Here is a 20,977-nt window from a genome sequence, read left to right on the forward strand (position 1 = left end):
CCTCTAATCATAACAAATACATTCTACTGCAGCTCACAGTTTGTTAGTCACATCACTTAGTCTTGAGCAATTAGCAGTAGAGCAGTGAACTATCCAGTCTGAAGAAGCTAACAGTACAGTACAAGATAGTCCATAAGCAATACTACAGCTAGTTTAAGCAACTTGCATAACATTGGTTCCCTTATAATAATACTAACAATTCAACAGCTGATAGCATAGGCGGATCTAGGGGGGGGGGTTATTTAGGGAATCGCTGAAGCATGACTGGAGCGGGCCCCCTTAGGTCAGTCAGGGGGAAAAGTTTTGGATCTGCCACTGGATAGTACAAAAGTCAGGTTATATTAACACCAATGATTGTACAGTAGCTTATAATGCGGTGGGCCCCTTGTTTCAACAGAAACCAGACTCATTATCACCGACCAAATGAATGCAGTTTACAGTTTAGTGATCTTATGGTAATTTAGCAACATTAGTAGAAGTAAAATAATGGCCCAAACCATTCTTCATCAATATACAGTTCAATGGTCCATTTATAATAACATTGACCTTTCTACATGGACAAACACTACATAAGTCCCCTTTAATATAATTGTAAAATCAACAATTCTACATTAGTATGGATAAGAATGAATAAAAGGATAATATCTTCGATTATTCCAGCAATGTACCACATGACCTTGGGAACATTGAATTATTACGTAACATTGCTAGGCATTACAAATAGATTTTTCATGATTATTATTTGAATACTATCTGAACAAGAAAAATCAAGCCTTGCTCCAATTGTTTATGGGGTATACATCTATGAAACAACAACCCAACAACAAAAACAATCAAAAGACATCTAGACTGACTAGAGGGCAGTATAAAGTCATGAATAAAATTGCTGAATTCATTTCAAATAATAGCAAAAAACATTATAAATAAGTATTGGATGGGACATTTTTACTATTATATATTTTCTCACGATTGGGTAATAGAAAATCCTATCAGTATATTTGTTGGGGGAACTGTCAATTGATTCTTCACAAATATTTATGATCATCATTAAAAAGTGATAAATTTCAGACTGAGAACTTTACTGCAGAAAAAATGAAGTTAAATCTGTTCAAACAAAAGATAGGATGCTAGCTATCAGTTGTTGACAGTATATTGCTTCACTGACAGAGGGGTCTGGCAGAATACTTTAGATAATGTCAAACTTTGCCAATTTGGGTACACTGACACAGTAAATAGACTCTATCAATTTCATAATATAACTATGGCAGTTTTTTGTATTGATTGATTGCTTTACCCTCAAACAGCCTTATCATCCTTCTTTAGGATGGTTTAGTAACTTCAGAATTTCTTCAAAAAGGAATGAAGGTTATCTTTATTACATCTAAATGATCTTTTCTTTGTTATCTATTTACTCCTAACCCCACATCTTTGTTGTACTAATGTACTACAGTGAAATTTGTATTTTATTTTGTAAATGTTGCCAAGTTTCAACTTATCACAAAAGTTAGATTCCCTTTCTCTCATTATTTTTTAAGATATTGCTATGAGATATATCTTATCATTTCAAATTGATGCATTAGAGTTTTTATATTTCTGAAGTCTGTAAAATTAATAGTTACTATTAGAATTAGTGATAAGATGTGCAAAGGCATAAGTTAACTTCTTTTTTCAAGATTATATTGTGATTCTTTCAGAGAATTAACAACGTTAGGGAAATGATATAAAGTATTTTAACAATTGTGTATTTTGAAGTTGTTTTTTTTCAATATGTATATAACAATAAAGGAAACATTCAAATTTTTTGATGAGCAAAACAAAAAAAACCCAAAACATTGCAGAGTTGAAATGATTGCTCCAGATGAGTTGACAATAGCTGAACCCCTCAAAGGAACTTGAAGCATAGGAACAACCCTTATCCAACCTCATTCTTTATTTATTACATATAATGATTTTTCTTTATCATTTAATCTCATTTCTTGTTTTTGTTCATTGCTCATGCATTGTTTCAGCAGCTAATTGTGAAATTGAAGGGAAGGTACATATAAGCTATGGTTACTCTAAGATTGTATGTACAATGTATTTAAATATACATGTGCTTGTTGAATTAAGTTAGTTGAAGGGGTTATTACATTTTATAATGCTTGTGAATTATGATTGGGAATTATACTAAACATAGTGCTTGAAAATCTGCAATGTTTAAGATTTTGCACTTTGAAAGAATAAGCAGTTGAGGAATTTTTAAGTAGTAATATTGCATAACTGATAATTTTGCAGTGGAGACATCATATTTCAGTTGGTAAATATCTTTTTGAGCATTAACCAGCAGTTGTTTTTAAACATCTGTTATTGAATATCATTGCACACCCTCCCAACTGTTGAGTCTGTTGTGTCAACTTTTTATTTATCAAATGTACATGTCATGTAAATTGTAGAAATAAAAACAAGTGTTGCTTATCCCAAACATCTCTAAAATAGCAAAAGAAGCCTTTAACAGGTTGAAACCTCGTGGGAAGAGATAAAATTTAATTACTATCTGTTGGAATGGTAGGCTTATCAGATAAAATCCTATCAAAGTGCTATTACTGACCAGTGTCAATCAGATAGAGTCTGCAGACTAAATTGCCTTACAGATGTTTAAAGATAACTCAATACAACTACCAAAATTTAATGTTGAAAGATCAAAACTCTGATGCTGCTGCGAAGAAAATAAGCAAAGTTCCAAAAACTGTACATTATTATAGTTTACATGTCAGAAAATCATGAAGATTTTCGATATCTTTGGCTCGCTTCATAGTGCGTAAAATACAATCACAGAAACAAGAGAAATCTTGGTGCGTAGCCGAGTTATGTAACTTATTGATATAACAGTGTCTTATCTGCTTACTATGACAAGAATGCATGTCATACAAGTGTGGCATAGATAAGGCAAGGGCATTAACCCATACATCACAAGTAGGTATTGTTGTTTTCCATGTTTATAAACAATGTATGGCTACTCCTCATTATTCATATCATTGTTTATACTTCAAATGCTAAAAATAAGGAGAGACTCTTCACAGAATTATTGCAAAGGTTGTTTACTATTCATGTATTGAAGAAAATGTTGCAGTTGATCTTTCTCTAGGAATTTGGCCTGGCAAAGCAGTGAGCTATACTGTATAAAATGTGCAACTAGAACTATTTTATTATATTGCTGAAGGCAGGAGAATACACTGAATGTACATTTCTTGAAACTTGCATAGTGCCTACTTTGATATAATGAAATTGTGGTAGTCGCAAAAATCTTTGCTGCTTTAAAGCGTTTGATTGAACAAAAAAGTAGAGATGAACTCAATCAGTCATACAGTTTGCCTATCAATAATTAGTTTTACTTATTACATTATTATTTCAAAATGATAGAACAGCAGAATCAAGACATCTTCATTAATGTAGGGTCTTTCTCATTACACTTGACTTGATTTTTTAAATATATGAAGGTCAAGGTAATTTAAAACTCAAATAGGTTAATGGTACTATTAACATGTAAAAATAAACCTTTTAAACATAAAAAATAAAATAAAAATGTAAAAAAATATTCCAATTTCTTAACTGCAATTTGAGAGATATGCCCCATGTACTATCTTTGTTAAACATAATTAAAAAATAAAAACTGATGAAAAATATTATCATACGACCTAGGCATACAGTATAACATTGAGAGTATGAACATTTTTATCTATGAGGAATGCTACGAATATTATTTTGTTTCTGGGGTGCATTCTGATAAACCCATATCTAATGCCAAGTTTCAAGCCTATATGTTTGTTTTTGATACAAATTTTATATCATCATCAAATACAAAATTTTGCACTAAGCTTCTTAATTATAAGGGCAAAAACATTAAACTCATTATACCTGTATGCCACACAGTTTATGGTGTATAATGTTACAAGCAATTTGTTCTGTCCATCTGTTCTTCATTTCTGATTTACTATAAGAATCTAAACCTTGGTAAAGATCAGGGGCATAGTTTACAAGAAAATAAGTTTTTGTCTAGTATAATTTCATCAATGACACAGTCAATTTTTCTCAATGGTCATAAGAAGAAATATATTTGCAGCTTTCATTTCATCATAGTGGGTGTAACTCTATTGAAGAAGTACTTTTCTTTTTCTATCTTTTGCTATTATTACAAAATTCAAGTTAGATAATACTCTTAAAAACTGTACTTATAATTGATTACATATACTGGTAATCTTTTGACATACAAGTATGCTGTAACTCAGTCTATGAAAAAGTGCAGCGCCTAATTAGTAGCTTATTCCCATTAAAAAATTTGAGAGTAATTTTTTATACAAAAGAATCTGATATGTACAATCTTTTTGAATTTTAGATTCACGATTGTTCAATCCTGAATATAAAAGATGATTTATGTTTTATTAGACAACTCCACTTCATTGATACTATATTGATATGAATGACTCGCTGGTCAGTGAATGGAGATTAGATTTTTTATTACAGTTTATGTGTATCACAAAAAATCACTGTATCTTTGATGTATTATAATCCCCAATACAATATTGTGAAAGATAAATCATTATGGAAGATCTTGTTGAGGGAAAAGAGTATAGGACGGTAGATTCCCCAACCTGTTACCAAATCTATTGAGAATAAGGGTTGGATTTAAACACTTTCTTTTAACGCTGTTTCAGCCAAACTATGGCACCATCTGATAAGAACCCCCTTGTAAGACTTTAGTATCTGCTATTGCTATATTGGTATGCTATCTAAGAAGCTTATCAGTGTATGAATTCTAATACACTATTTTCTGTTGGTAACCTTGACTTTTTTGTAGAACAAAAAATAAAGGTGCACTCTATTCACACTAATTAGTGAAAAAAGTGCAAAGGTATTGACATCAATGAGGATAAGAAACAGAATGGAGTTGAACTCATTTTATAAGTACATATAGTTTAAGATCAATGTATTTCAAACAACTATCTTGCTTCTACTATAAGTTACTACAAGTAGCATTAAACACATTTATCAGTCAGCTAATAAATCGTGTTTCTACTAAAATCAATGTGCTGTCGATTTTTGTATTGAAACACCTTGTTCCCATTTATCTTTGACAAAACATAATCTTTTTTTTATTGTAAAAGCTGCCAAATTTTAACACAAAGATCTGGAGAAAACATCACTTCTGATTGTTTTAGTAGTTGGTATCAGGATGAGGAATAATTACTTAATTATTGTTGACTTACACGTGTAAACAACTAATTACACATATTTACTTTGTGGAATTTACACTTTTTTCTGGAACAGTGTGTACTAAAAGCATGATTTTCTGGGTATGATTCAACTTTATTATTTATAAATGGAAAATGGATTGTTATTTATACATAAAAATTGGTAGATGGTCAAAATTAGATGACATGCATTTCTATCCTATGCTGCATTCACTGTTATTAATAATAACTGAAATTGCTGTTTAGAAATCGTTAACCTCATCTGTAAAATGAACTAAGATTTAGTATAATATTTTTTTCTGTTTTTTTTTTCAGATAGAATTTTACTGGAGGTTACAGTCCTGTTAATACTGTCTAGGCCCAATAACATTTCATGAAGTAAAGTGTCACTTGATGAAATAAGATAGTATGCAGCTGACCAATGATAAGTAAGTTATCAAAACATTTCATTTGTATGCAGTTTCATTAAACAAAAGCATCACAAGTTATATAAAATAACCTGGATTATTTCATAAAAAAGGGACTACCAGTATTATGAATTTTGTACTGCACATTATGTCAACCCAAAATCTTCATAAAAAATTGATATTTCATGTCTTTCTTCCAAATTGTTGTACCAGTTTTCCTTTCAAGCATGTATCACTGATCAGAGGTCCAATGTGGTCGTTGTTTTTGTATTTTTGGTTTCCTGCGGACGGGGTACAAAAGTGCCTAGAATGGAGACATACCTTTTGGTTGGACTAGAAGCTATGTTATATACCTGAGGACAAACTTTATTTAAAGACCAGTTAGAAATTTCATTTACCTAATATAACTGAATACACCTGTCTTTGATATTACTAAGCAAAAGCTGATCAACTGCCTTAATTGTCATTTGCATCTTTAAAAACTTGAATGTACTTAATCAAGCAAGCTTTTTACAAAGCATATGCTTACAATGATTAATCCATCTTAAAAAATTGAAACAAATGTTTTTAATACCAGTTCATGAAGATAGATAAACAGCAACACACTTCATGTTCTGAAATGTCCTTAACAAAAACTTAGATAGTAGACATATAATTGATTAACCATCATTTGATCAGCAGACTTTAGCCAAAATTTTCTCATAAAGTTGTCCATGTCCACAAAATAGCTCTAGAGTAGTACACTAATTAACTACAGTTATAACAAGTCAAATGAATTAAGGACAAGTTGAGGCCATTCTGTATGAAGCCTCTATACATTGATACCTTAACTTCAATGTTATCTATAAAAACAAACAACATTATTGGTAAATAAAGATAATTAAAGTCTACAAGAATTAATCTCAGACTCACCTGTACAGCTAAATGTAAACAAATTGTTTGACTTAAGATTCCATGTTATAAAATCCCTGCTTTGTCCTGCGAGAGGAGGCGCTGGGCATGTATCCAGAGAATGTCTTAACTTTCAAACCAGATGTCTTACTACAGCTTGTTTAACAGAACGCGTTGCTTTTTATGTTTCATTCATCTGATTTATAATTTAATCCGCTTGAAAGAATTTCATTATGCTTTTACAGATTTCCCATTATAATTTGTTTATGTTTTCCATGACAAATCATCTATACCTCGCTTTCTTGTTATAGACATTTTTTGTTATGATACAGAATCTTTGTTGAAGTCATTCCAACAACTTCTTGATAAATGTTTGCTTTTTCTAGTTTTGATATCTGTCCAGATTTAATAACTAAGAGTTCCTTCCAATTAGTGACGTTACTAGTACAATTAATGAGATGTTATCATATTTTATGCATTTTTTGAGATGACAGTTGTGAAGAGAATATTGTAAGTTATATTTATTCTTTAGCTTTTGTGATGGATGTATCATTTCAGATTTACAATATATTTTATAAAAACATTTTAATCTCTACATCTTTTGTTTTGTAGAATTTCATGATAGAGGAAGCCTTCAAAGTTTGGTTTATATTAAAGATGGCAGGTATATTAAAATAAACAGTCACTTAACTCATAACATCTCAACATGGAAACTCAAGTGCTTTGCATCTAATGTGACTTTTGTTGACAAAAAACAGATAAGATCTTACTACTACAACAGAATGCAATTCAGATGTAAAAACTTCTGCTAACTTTTTTCTACAATTTACTTTCTTGTTTCCATAGAAACAGGTGTACACAAAATGAATTGCCCCTATATCAATTTTGGGCGTAAGTATTATGATATAAAAGTAATAGCCCCTATGTTATTAAATAAATGTCAAGACAAGATATTCATACCTTTATCAGGGTTTTGTATACTCACAATGATTGAACAATCAATCAGCGCTAAAAAATTAGTTACGGAGATTTCCTGAATGTGAAGGATTCGATATGATATTGACCTGGTAATTTATTGCGATGAACAGGATAATATATATTTTGCTTGCCAATTCCCATCTGTATTTTATGATAGAGAAAACACATGAACTTAATGTGCTAATTGCCTAATTAACATAATTGATGTATAATTATATTGCATAATTTATAGATAGGTATTTTGGATTGTATTGTTTCCTTCCTCAACACGTATCAAAGGGAGATAACTCCTGTTCTGTTCTTAGTTTGCCAATAAGTAACAAGCTGTCTCAGCACTGCTAGTGGAATGTTACATGCATTTTTATTTTTGGATAATTCATGCATTTTTGCTGTGATTTAACGCTATCTGCTGTTTGCTATGACATATCGCTACATGTAATTTTGTGTCATTGAAGCACTGGGGCAAAAATAAGTGCCAAATTTGATGAAAACCATTTTTTGTCTCTTTGGATAGATTGAAGTGCTGTTGGATGTTTTACAAAATATTTTTTTTTATGATAATGAGGAATTTCATTAGCTCTTCTGCTTACAGATTTATTTGTAAAGTGACAGATTTATCACAGAATATTATTTTATTTTCTTGGGGAAAAAAAAGGGGAATGAATAGGAAACTCAATAAAAATGCAAGAATTTTATTACAATTTTAATTTGTCAAGTCTGCCACAGTTGGAAAAGTTTTCAGAACAGGGAACTAGCAGTTTAAGGTGACATATATAAGCAACTTTGAAATAAACCCAATTTAAAGAGATTACAGAAGACCCTTAATGCACATTAGCATTTTATAAATTTGAGTAGCTTATTTTTTTCTAACTGGATGTAGCCTTAAAAGCAAGTTCCATGAGTAAAGACATTAATAAAAAATGCACCAACTTTTCAACATGATGTCAATTCCAGGTGATGGTTAGCTAAATATGCTATTTTGTAAAGGTGATCATTTATTAAAAAAAAATATGTAAGGTTGCTGACAAAATTTCCTAAGTTTTGAGGACTTGATTGACAATAAAAACCAAAAATCTGAAAATAATCAAAAATACAGAATTGCATTAAAGATTGGAACACTTTAGCCAATTGAAGTTTTTTTCAGGAATAAGTTAACAGGTTTATTACAACACAAGTTTTTAGTCTAGGATGAAGAGATAAAGAAATTTTCTCTATTCATTATTCCCACAAACCACAAAGATTTTGATCTGGACTTGTTTGTTATGTCTAACATATTGTCTGATTTGTGGCTTATCTTGTCTGAGATGATTTCATACCTGACTAACTATCCTGTCAGGACAACTAAATCTGCCAGATACCTCATCCACTTCAACCAGTCAATCCTTGCATAAAGAATTTAAAATCTCATAAATATTCTATAACTATTTATAAACTTACTGACTTGCATGCAATCAGGAATGAGAATATCTTCAACTTTAAGCTTAAGGTTAAACTTAAATTCATTGCTTATATTTAACTCATGCAAGTGATGTACTGGGTGATGTTTTATTTGATTCAGCAGTTTTGAATTATTTTACTTCACCCTGTTTGGACCATAACTCAGTTATCTTATTGAATTCATGAGGTACAAGGTTAAGTCCTATGCTTTCAATTTCAAAAGTGGAATTCAAGTCTTGCAGGATTTTAGTATGCATTATTTCTTAACATTGCACTTTGATAACTTGAATGGTTCTCTACAGCAGATAAAATTTTTGATCAGTTGAAGAGTTTGATTGATAAAACAAATTGCAATTTGGTCAAAATTTTGAATGAATTGAAAAAGGTGGAAAGGAACGCGTATGATATAGTCACACATTTCTTATTTCTCAGTTGATTATTGTAGACACAAATGTGTTATATCTTATAGTTAAGTGGTTATGTCATAATTACAACTTAAAAAATGACAACTTATATTAATCTTAAAAGTGAAAATACTTAAAAAAAGTTTTAACAACAAGGTGTTATGGGAAAAATCTTAGTATTGAAAATCGTATCTTGAAAAAAGGTGTCCATGCAAGGTCGTTTGAATTTTGCATTAAAAATATTTTTGACAGACCCAATAACTTTAAACAAAGAACTGGTTAATTCTTTTGATTTTTTTCTTTTAAGTATCAGCTGGCTCACTATTTTTACTATTCTAGGGTTACATTTTTCTTGAAGACTTTAGATACACTTAAAATCATCTAAAATGAAGTCATAATGTGCTTGAATTTGAGAGCACTGATAAGGTAAGAGATAGTGTTTACTATATTGCACCTGTCCTACTACAAGTCCATATTTCATCTACATATATCCTACTGTTTGATACATAACATTTTAAATGATAATTGCATGTTATCATTCAAATATTCCAATCAGTGCAAGTTATTCACTTTAAATCTAAGTCAGTAATGTGAAATTTAGATCTTTAACAAATTTTTACCATTAAATTCTAATGACTGAATAGTTTAGATGATTTCTATCCAGAAAATGCATGAGTTTCTTTATCAAACAAAATCCAAAACAAAAATTCTTGGCTAGGGAAATTATTATTACGTAAGTTGAAACAGTGAATTTCAAAAATTTCATATTTCACTTTTAAAGACATTATCACTCAGTTCTAAATACATTTCTACAGTATTTTGGTATCATAAATGCAATTTCAAAGTTTTTAACTGTCAACTCCCTTATTATTTACACTGCTCAGGAGAACATGTTTTGAAGATATTACTATAAAGCGGTCACTACAGTTAAAAAAATCTAAAGATATACATGTCTTTAATCCTGTAGGAGTAGGCTTTTCCCCTCTTTCATAGAGGTTTACTAATACAGTGCCACTGAATTGGGCCAGTAATCCTGAATGACAATTACTCGAGTGGGTAAAAGTACTTTAAACAAACTTATTTTTGTTGATACTTTTAACAGTGATTTATTTTGGTAATTTTCTAGTTTTATTGTTTTTCTTCTTCTTTTAGTTTCTAATTTCTTGTATTAAAGTATGCTTAAGTTATATATTGTAACAGCACTCTGAGAGTACTTTTTAAGCTGCTGATTTGTAATCTTGCTGTCAAACATTCTGTTATATTAGCAACTGTGCTCATGTCATCCAATCCATCATATCGCTTCTTTTTCAAGTTACATATTACATGTAATGGTATTACTTAGAGGTTTTAGCTTGTTTGATTGGAAATACATGTCTACTGTTTCTCCAGTAACCAGGAGGCAACAGACATGCTATGGTCTATTTTTAATGCTTCTATTAAATGTGTATTAGATTATGATTTGACGTTTGATGAAATTGATTTTTTATAAAGATATGACAATTTTATCTGAAGAATTTAGTACCTTGACAAGGTTTGGATATGATTTTCTCCAAACAGCATACCATTGACAGGAGTCTGACTGTGAAATCAATAATGAAAGATTATCTTTTTGACAATGATAAATTTGAGCAAACATTTATTTTTTTTAACTCAATTTTGTGATTTAACAGACAGATTCGACTTTGTCGACTTGATTTTTTCTGTAAATAATAGACATCATATTGGGTAGGCCGGAAATATAAAAGAGACAAATGACAATTCAGCTATAGTTTAAGATATCAAAGATGTACCGCTTCTCATACCAAGCTGTGATATATTTTCAACGCCTTTGTAATTTTGTGGTTTGCTTTATCTTTAAGTTCAATGTGAGAAAATATCTCAAGTATATTTTTACCTGAAGGGTTTTAATATGTGATGTTAGATTTTCCCATAGAAATAACTTGTAGGTTTTGTCACTGACAGTAAATAGGGTGATATAAAGTTCTGATTCTCATTCGTCTTGTGAAACTTAGACAGTGGCTTAAATTGTACAACCAATCATTTTAATATTTGCATGTTAAGAGGAATCCAAAATTTGATAATTTAACTTGAAACTTCAAAATTTAATATCAGTTTTGCACTTTTTAAAATTGTGTAAATTGATCTTGTAGCACTTGAAATTGAGCTTTTGTTCCCTGTTGAAGACCTCAGTGTGACTTTGAAATGAAGAACAGCAATAAAAGCACTGTTCCAGTGCACATAGGGATTTTGTGTCATGAACTAATACGCAGTATCTCTTCTTTTCTATCAATAATGTTTTTTAGAAATGTGCAAAGAGGAGCTTTTAAATACAACATTAAAATTTTGAAACCATTAATGTAATAGTATCATAAAATAAATGGTAATTTATGATGTATTTAAATTAACAGAGATCGTTATGTAATAGATTACCATATATTAAAAAATAACATTTGTGTGAATTTATTTCAGATACAGTATGCTGATTAGCTGCTGGGACTCACGGTGAAGTTTGACCAACATGAAGGCACCTGATGAGCACGGAGATAAAATTGTAGACATTTCAAACATAAAAAGTTTTAGAACTGAGGTAATCATCAAAAACTAGATACCATTTTATCAAAATAATCTTTCAAAGATCTAAAAGGGGTGAAACTTAAGAATGGTTTGAGTTAGAATGCCCAGTATATGTTAAAAATTTGAATGTTTTTACCTTTGATTCATTAGCTTTCAAGTACGTAAAGAAAACAGCAATAATGAGGGTGTATGGGTTGCTTTGACCTCCCCAACACCTGCATTTCAAGATTGTTAGCTGCATAAGTATGCATTGGCTTTCCCATGGTCTTGTTTATCAGGAAAAGGTGAAATATTTGCATAACTCAATTGATTCTTAATTTGTTGTTTATAAATGACTGCAGTAGTCTGCATAATTGAAGTACAAAAATCCATTTAGTTGTGGCCATTCATAAACATTTAGTGATTGAGAAAAGAAAACCCAAAACAAAAACCTGGCTGTCTTTTGAAATTGTCAATTTGAAAAATTCTTCTGCATTTCTTTAATTGCCATTTCAAGCCAAACCCTAAGATTCACTTAGGTATGAAAATATGATTCTCCTGGACTTATAAGTCTACTAGTAAAACCCTTGCTAAAGTGATGCATGCCCTTGGCTGTTCAACATGTATAAAGATACGGCAATATCCAGACACTACTGTCAGAATGGGGACATTAAATGTGATGCCATGTGAAAAGGTTTATTTCGAAATAAGTTTTAATATTTATATCAAACGTTGGACCAGCATTTTCATCTGTAACTGCCACAACATAGATAGGTATACAATCAGTACCAGCATACCGACTGTTTCTTTGAGCATAAACAAACTTAATTAAAAAGTCATATAGTAAATTACCAGCATGATTACTACGATGTAAGTTTTAGCTATTGACGCTGAAGCCACAATTTCAAGTATATTTGTACTCAGAAGATAGGCTATCGATTTCAATCAGCAAACGATTGCTGATCAATTCATTTCAAAAAGCTAATTTTTTAAATATCATTTGTAAAATCTATGATAATAACTTAGTGACAGAACAAATTTAAGCATTATTGATGAGAAATCGTTGTCATTAATAACACTAAGAGTCAACAACGTATCCTTATCTGCATATTATACAAGAACTTGCTAAAACAGGATGTAATCAAGTTATGTTTTTGTTTAATTACAGTCAGGATGATGTAAGTTTCCATACAAACACTTTGTCAATTAAAAGCCAGGTAGAATAATAAACAGCTGCAGTGTCCAGGTAGGTTGAAGTTTGTTGCACCTCTAGTCAGGTGTGTTAATTTCCATCCAATAGATTCACAGTTTTTATTGTAATATTGTTGTCAAACTGATAGCAATACTATCATGGGTTTATTGATCAGATGAAGAGGATTCTCATTTCATTAGGATGTTTGATTATGATAAAGAATTGGTCATATATTTCTGCAATATTAAGGGGTTCGACCTTTGAAAGCATTTATTTATGCCCTTAATATGAATTTGTTCCCAAGCTTTTAAAATCTTTATACTGGACATTAAATTGTCCTGAACTAGCTTGTTATGTTACTACGCAACAAGTATTAAGTTGATAACTGAAGGAAAAATAGAGCAGGAAACTGTATCTTTTTTTATAAAATGCCTCAAATACCAAATTTACCTGCCATCATTTGATGTGAATATTTTATTTCTTTCATTCTGCCTTAGGTGTAGATTCCAATCCAAGGGAGATAACTACAATTAAGAAGCCTTCTCTGCAGATAAGCCATCTATTGAAATACAACAATGTTATTGTATGAGTTGCATAATAAATGAAGTAAATCTGTCACTTGAAACATATTTATATAATGGTGCTGTTTACATCTTTTCAATGATTTTTAAATATTTATTGTCAATTTTTTTGAGTTGTTCAGTTTAAGAATTCAGACCTTTCAAAGTCAAAGTTGTATAACTGACAGGATTTGTTTTGCAAGCTCGTGTCATAATAGTAGTTCTAGTAGGTCCCTAATGGTAATTAAATATTATATGTTTATAAATCTATTGATAAATTATCCTTTTAAAAAGCATTGAATCACCACGTATTGACAATAAAACAGCATTTTGAATATCCACTTAAAGCAAATTTTGGAAGAAAAATGCATTGTGATCTATTTTCAACATTACTTGATCCTGTAAGCTTGCTACTGCATAAATAATGAGGAAAACTTTATAAATTTAATTTGATCCTGAGACATAAATTCTAGCAAGTGTTTTATACTTCATTGAAGATCCTAATGAAAAATACTATAAATGAGGTCTTGTACTAATAGAATTCTGATTAAGTTCTACACATTTTATGGTTAAAAAATTATGTCTTGCATTTAAAGTTGAATTTCATTATCAAAAATACGGTGTGGTTAGGATTTTTACATCTAATATATAATCTTAAGTCATAATCAGAAAAAGAACTTATAAACTCATAGTAAACCAATATGTTAAAGATTTTTTTCTCTCACTAGAATCACAGTATGACCCCTCTATGTTACATCTCCATGCCTGTCTTTATCATTTGTGGGGTCTGACATACCAGAGAAGGGATAGTTGTATATTCCAGATTCAGGATCATTAAGTGTTTTTAATTTGTAAAGATGCTCCAAATAGGTATACTAAATCAAATGTCTTGTTTTCTTATCCTTTTAAGGGCCTAATGACTTAGAGAGGTGGATTCTATGACTTTATGGCTTAAGAGATGCTCAATATCTACCTGTATAGATCACTTTGGCATACCATATCTAGGTTGTACAGAAGGTATTTTAAATTTACTCAGGTCATTTTGTAAAAATTGTAACCATTGATACAAAGCACTCAAAAATAATATTGAAATTTCATTAATTTGATTCAAATTCAATAGAACTACAATGTATAATGTTTCTAAAGGTAAGATTGAAAATTAGGTTATTAATTGTTCATAATTGATTAACAAAGGTTTCAAAGGAAATTTATTGATTGATAGTGGCTTAATGTCAGATCAACATGAAGATGCTAAGTTTTTATGAATCAGATGAGCTCTATAAGATAAATCTGTTATTCAATTACAAAAACTTGTTCAAGCCTTTTAGTCAATTCAGGAATTAATTTGTTCAAATACGATTTGTATGTGATAAGACTTCGCTAGTAAGTCCATCAGTAATGCCACCTAAGTTTCCCCCATTTATGAAACTGACTACCATGAGAAATTTGAAAAGTGTAAATTTTAAAATGTGTTTTAAAGAATTTTAAAAAGAAACCCTGATTTTTTTGATAAAACATGTATCACCAATTCCTTCATCATAGGTATAAATGATTTGATATATTGTGATCTATTGTCTATTGTTTACTTTTATAAATGTATACTCAATCTACCTTTCCCTTGCAATCCTCTTACAAATGTTATTGATAATTTTCAAAGTAATAGAAAATTTGGATCATTCCGGTTCTAACAACAGCATTTACAGCTAGCTTTTCAATAATCATGTTCTAGAACTAGAGCATAAAAAGTTCTATAACCAGAACATAAAAAAATAGATGATGTCATTGCGCTGATTGGGATAAAATCATTGTCTTTTCCCATTATAAAGTAATTATATTCTAGTCCATTTCATTTCACTTCAAAGATCAAAATCGTGCCATTAAATAGTTTCCCACAAAAAATCACATCAAAGGAAGTAGGTATTCAGGTAAAAATGTACAGGTGAGTAGAAGATATTAATTGACTGATAGTGATGGATTACATGGCTAAGTAGATAATGACCAATCATTGAATCCTCCCTATAATTGTCACTCGTATTGTTCCCGCTGATGACAATATAATACTGACAAAATGACATACAAGGCTGAGATTTGTTGCTAGTCCGTAATTTTTGGCTTATTTCAGAAGTGTGTTTGATGAAGTATAATTCGTATAGACAGAAAATCTATACTACAAAGAAGAAGGCTGGTCATTTAGTTTAAATGGATTAATAATTTTCGATGTCTTTTCTTTTTCTATTTGTTTGTTTTAGAATTAAGGTAGACACTTTTTGTACCTTTTTCTCAGGTAGTATAGGTGAAAATATGTTCATTAGTTAGTAAAATTGGAATGTGATTGAAGAATTACAGGCCTAGATCTCTTATGATCAATTTGTCAAAAGTTTATCAAACAGAATACTGCATAGTAGGTGACAATCCTGGACACTATAGATTATATAATCAAATTCTTCTCCAAAAATTGACACATAAAAGTAAATATTTTATTCCTGAAGATGATTGTGTGACTTTCTTTGTATTCAGATTGTTATAAGGTTACGTATATTCATGTCTGATCTTATCCAAGGTTTTTTTCCAAATTATCTCATTGTTACTTGTGGATAAAAGTCTTGAAAAAGTAGGCAACATATCCCTTCTATTTTGAGTAGAATTTATGAAGAAAAAAAATGAAGTGAAGTAAAATGTAACTAGTCTGTGTGCTTAATTTTAAACTGTGTGATATTCAGATATACTGTTGATTTATAACTAAAATGGAAAGAATATAAGTCAGTATTTTCCACTATTCAATATTGTATTAACCAGCCATTACATTAACAGATTAATGTATTAGATTGATTAGATTGGGGAGGGGGTGGGAGTGGGTGGTAAATAGGTTATTGTCTAGCCCATTGCTTAATCCAAGAATATATCATGACAGCTTATTGGGAATAAATGTCATATAATAAAACAACTAAAAGACTTTTAATTTGATGAATACAAACTTTATCATCCCAAGAAAAAATCATATCGAACTCAGCCAATGACCTTGGTAAATATGATACATGTATTCTTTTGTTATTAAGTCTTAATAAAAGTCATTTGTTATTAGTCTATCCACTAGGTAAGTCTTTGTTAATTCTAACCGTAGGCATTTTTGAAGATTGAAAAATTCTGATAAAAGTAAAGAAATCAGATGTGGTACTAGGAATATTTCGCTACAGGCATCTACAAAAAAATAATAAAATACATAATCTTTGAACTGATCTCAGAAGTTTTAGATTGATTGATTGATTGTTGCTGTTTTAACTCCAATTTTAAGAGCCACTTTTGGGCTATTTCGTGGCGGCCTGCTTTTACTGGTGAAGGAGGCCAGAGTGACTAAATTTTTAGAAGATTTCCTTTCCTATGACATATCTATAAATTTACATCATTTAACCAAAGACCAAAACTAAATGTATTTAAAATCATTTTCATCATTACTCACAATGGTCATCTAGACTCATTCACTTAGTCTTATATTGGTCACAACGCTTCAATATGTTGAATTGTTTACAAAACATTCGTGGGAGCCTCTGGTTCAAATTATATGATGTATAATTTAGAACTTGATATCATTTGAAAATTTACATAATTTGAATTTTGGATTGTCTTTAAGACTGACTTTAATAAATATTTAATGATGTTTATGAAAATTTGATAATATGTTCATTCATCATTGTGGGAATAAGATTACAAAATGAAATCAAACCCTTCATGTTCTGAATGAATTAATACTTTTAAAAAATGCTGACATTGAAAAAGAATTATATTTCAATGTTTCAGCATGTTGGTAAAACAATGTATATGATTGCTACTGAATTATATATTAATTTATATCAAGGTTGGAGAACAACATAATATGATAGACTTTAATATAAATGCAGGAACTTCCCATGATTCGATGTTGGGGCGGCTCTTCTCATGAGATGAAGAGTTATTGGACTTGAGGGACATCTGGAGGGTGTGTCCCTCAGGCTGAATCTGTGCCTAAAATGTGAAGCTCTTGTTCATCCTTTAAAATCGATTCGAGAAATTACTTATTATTCCGTTGAATTTCTATCATGCATGTTTGAATTTTTGTCTCCATACAAATAAGAAACAAGTTATCATTTTAAAGGAATACCTTTTGGATTGATATAAAACTTATATCCATAAATTTTTTACTATGCAGTATAGTCCCCTGTTACCCTGGGTTCCTAAAAACAATTGCTAAGGATAATATAAAATATTAGTAATGCAACCCCTTCAGTTCTATTATTATGACAACATTTATTTTGTTGAAAATCATACTGGTGTAATCATAAGGAAGTATTAAGGAAAACCATATCAAGAAATAAAGGGGCCAAAAAAAGACCCTATCCAACACCTTTGAAAATATAAAGAAAAAGAATACATGTATATTACAATGATATTCTTATCAAGAGCCAATAATCAAAAAGTTATACATGTACTGGTAATTCTACTGTACAAAATGCATGTATTATTCAAAGGATTTGTGTCCTATGAATATTATTGCGCCCTCAAAGGCTTTTTGTTATCTTATAAATATTTGAAATTTATGTGGAAATTATAATGACATTTCATTCATTGTTGTCAAAAAATGAAACTGAAGATTGAAATCAAAATGAGGAAATATGGACAAAATTGTCTAAAAATCTCAAGTTCTGAATGAAATGATAATCATCCTTCTATTATATTATTAAGAATTGTATATCAATGCGTGGGCACTTATAATATTGTAAAACCAGATCTTAACCATTAAAAGAGGGTTGAGAAAAGTGAAAGATTGAAATCAAAACAAGGAAATAAGGACTAAATTGTCTGAAGATGTCAAATTCTGAATGAATCATAGTAGTCCATCTTGCTTTTTGTGAAATATTTATTTCAATGTGTTTTTTCTGATTTCAAAGGGATAATTCAGAAGTATAAAGAAATGAGTTTAGAAAATGGAACAAAAGTGGGTGTCTGATTCATGTGGGTTTTGGTTAAACCATGGAAGTATAATATTGAAAATATAATACTTCCATGGTTACACCAATTTTTGAATCACTGACAATACAGAAGACTTTAAACATTATTGTTCCTTGGTTTCACTCTTTGAAAAGATTTTTGTCATATCATTCTGTTTGCTCATTTGAATCTGATGGTACCATTTTCAATTAATTTGTAATAATCTATATTTACATTGTTGTTAATGTCATCTGCTTTTGTTAAAGCAACTTAAAAAAATAATATTTTTAGCATCATAGACCCGTAAATGTTATTTTATTTAATCATGTAGATTTTTAAAGTTTTTTTATTTTAAACTGATTTGAATTGTTTAACAATTTTGCTGATTAAGAAAAAAAAGATGTGTTAAGTGTTTTACTGAAACCTGTGCCTACATCAACAATAGCTGCTTTTGTTAATTCTAACTTCATCCATTTCTCAGTGAAATACTGATTTTTTTCTATAGATGCTATTTCTAGTTTTCTAGAAGCTTCTTTCCTGGTTTCTTGACATTCACTAAAGGTTTGACAAAGATATGGGTATTGAAAATAGCCCAAGACTATATAGATTTTTATTTTAGTAATTACTAAGTCCATTTATCAATAAAATATGGAAAAAAGATATTTTTTTAAGTTTTGGTTACTGAATGAAACAATAGTCATCTGTTTTGCTGTTTTTGTGAAGATTTAAGTATATTTCTATATGACTTTTTGAGCCGAATGAAAAAAAAAATCTGTAAAAAAGGAAAATGTAAACAAAAAGGGTGTGTTTCGTATATGTGCATTGAATTACACCAATATTCTCAAAAATATGGACAACACAAATGGGGTATTATTGTTCTGTAGATCAGAAGATAATGTTTACCTGTAGGACAGGTATTTTCTATATACTGAAATATTACTTTCATATTTTTGGTACCTGTTAATGAGGAAAAACATAAAAGTTACAAATATTGAGACTGTTTTTTGTGGTATTATCATCTACTCCTCAGAATAACAAAACATTTATGATTCACAATTGTATCCTTTCCGTAAACTGCATACCAAAGGCATTTGCTGCAACATGCATTTTTCATGGATTTTGTTTTTCTTACTGTGGCCATAGATTTCCATATACTCTGTTACATAAGTTGTGTATTGCCTAAAGTGTGAGCTAAGTGGAAAAGTACATTTTCAAATCAAAGTTACCTATAAAGCTAAGCCATATGAACCTGTATCAACTTTAAGAAAATACAAACTTACAGAGAAATGTGTCTAAATGCTTGTACAAGGGCAATGTATAAAATCAATATGGTAACTAACATAAAAATGTCTGAGTTTTAAAGGCATGATTTAAAGATATTTCAATAATTTTCTTTACTTCCTTACAAGTATTGTTCTACTCGCTCATTTACTTCATAATGGTATTTCTGTGCTCCTTATTAATTGTGAAGCTAATGTTTGTTTCAAGAAATAATGAAATAAGAAATAAAACCATATGATTTTTATTTTCATTGATTTATATAACTTTGATATTTTGATTAAGTTTAAAGGTGCAAATGAGTTTTCCTCACCTTTTGGTTTTGTTTTGTTTTTGTTTTCCATCATAATAAATCGTTAGAAATTTAATGCATTTTCAGAATTTGTATGTCTCCAAGAAAACCTTTTTAAGTTGCAATTTTTGAAAACCATTGAAGGCAGAAGCCCCAGCTGAATTGATTTTCTGGAAATTATGATATTGATTATTAGGGTCTAAATACAGAATTTAGGTGCTTTTCATAGATGTTTGGGATATTCCAGGAGCTATATTCTTGATTAGTCATGGCTGTTAAATCACAAAACAAATAAAATATAAACAACAAAATGTAATTCTTACCTGTTAAAGAACTGCAGGTATCAGTGTAATTATCCCAATCTTGAAGAAAATTGTTTATAATAATCACTACTGTATCATTTGACAATTATCCAATTATAATAAATGGCACGATTCCACAAAAAAATAAATATATCAGTTCACAAAAATTTGTCTATGGATGGAAATGTACAACTACTAGATCGATTGCACCTTTATGATTATATGATTGATGTGATTGTTGAGACAATTGGCTTGACAAGGAGAGGTGAGAGATGCTCCTGGCTATGTCAATATCTGATCACTGACCACATTATCAATGATTGACTTACTAATCTTGACAAAATGATTGCCTCCCAGAAAAATGTAGAAAAATATAAAGTCATCAGTTATACACCCCAATATACATCTCTATCGATAATCAGCTGATTATAAAGTCAAATGATGTGAAAAGTACCTGACTGGCACCTCCCAGTTGTACAGGTGGCCGAGGCAG

The 20,977-nt window shown here is 30.1% G+C and overlaps 2 protein-coding genes and 1 long non-coding RNA gene across 15 annotated transcripts in view; 1 reads left to right on the top strand and 2 right to left on the bottom strand.

Moving 5' to 3' along the window:
• The window catches only part of LOC139514377 (exportin-1-like), a 667,034-nt gene that overhangs the window by 260,524 nt on the left and 385,533 nt on the right, over positions 1–20,977 (bottom strand). The window lies entirely within an intron of this gene.
• LOC139516916 (uncharacterized) overlaps positions 1–20,977 on the top strand; it is a 116,687-nt gene that overhangs the window by 70,267 nt on the left and 25,443 nt on the right. For 10 of the 11 annotated variants that reach the window (XR_011663052.1, XR_011663046.1, XR_011663054.1 and 7 more), the window contains 4 exons: positions 5,544–5,656; positions 7,139–7,190; positions 11,815–11,932; positions 13,067–13,144. This is a non-coding gene — a long non-coding RNA (uncharacterized lncRNA). Of the gene's footprint in view, positions 1–5,543; positions 5,657–7,138; positions 7,191–11,814; positions 11,933–13,066; positions 13,145–14,560; positions 14,668–20,977 lie in introns of all 11 variants that reach the window. The other variant, XR_011663056.1, reaches the window with a different exon arrangement.
• Positions 1–20,977, bottom strand: part of LOC139516915 (delta-like protein 1) — an 82,578-nt gene that overhangs the window by 56,180 nt on the left and 5,421 nt on the right. The window contains exon 1 of one of the 3 annotated variants that reach the window (XM_071307348.1): positions 20,506–20,936. The exons of 1 other annotated variant lie outside the window; for it this stretch is intronic. The gene's annotated coding sequence lies outside the window, so the exon portion shown is untranslated. Of the gene's footprint in view, positions 1–6,547; positions 6,852–20,505; positions 20,937–20,977 lie in introns of those variants that run through there. One more of the 3 variants, XM_071307349.1, reaches the window with a different exon arrangement.

The sequence above is a fragment of the Mytilus edulis genome, chromosome 3 (assembly GCF_963676685.1).
Source record: "Mytilus edulis chromosome 3, xbMytEdul2.2, whole genome shotgun sequence".
NCBI classification, from domain to species: Eukaryota; Metazoa; Mollusca; class Bivalvia; order Mytilida; family Mytilidae; genus Mytilus; species Mytilus edulis.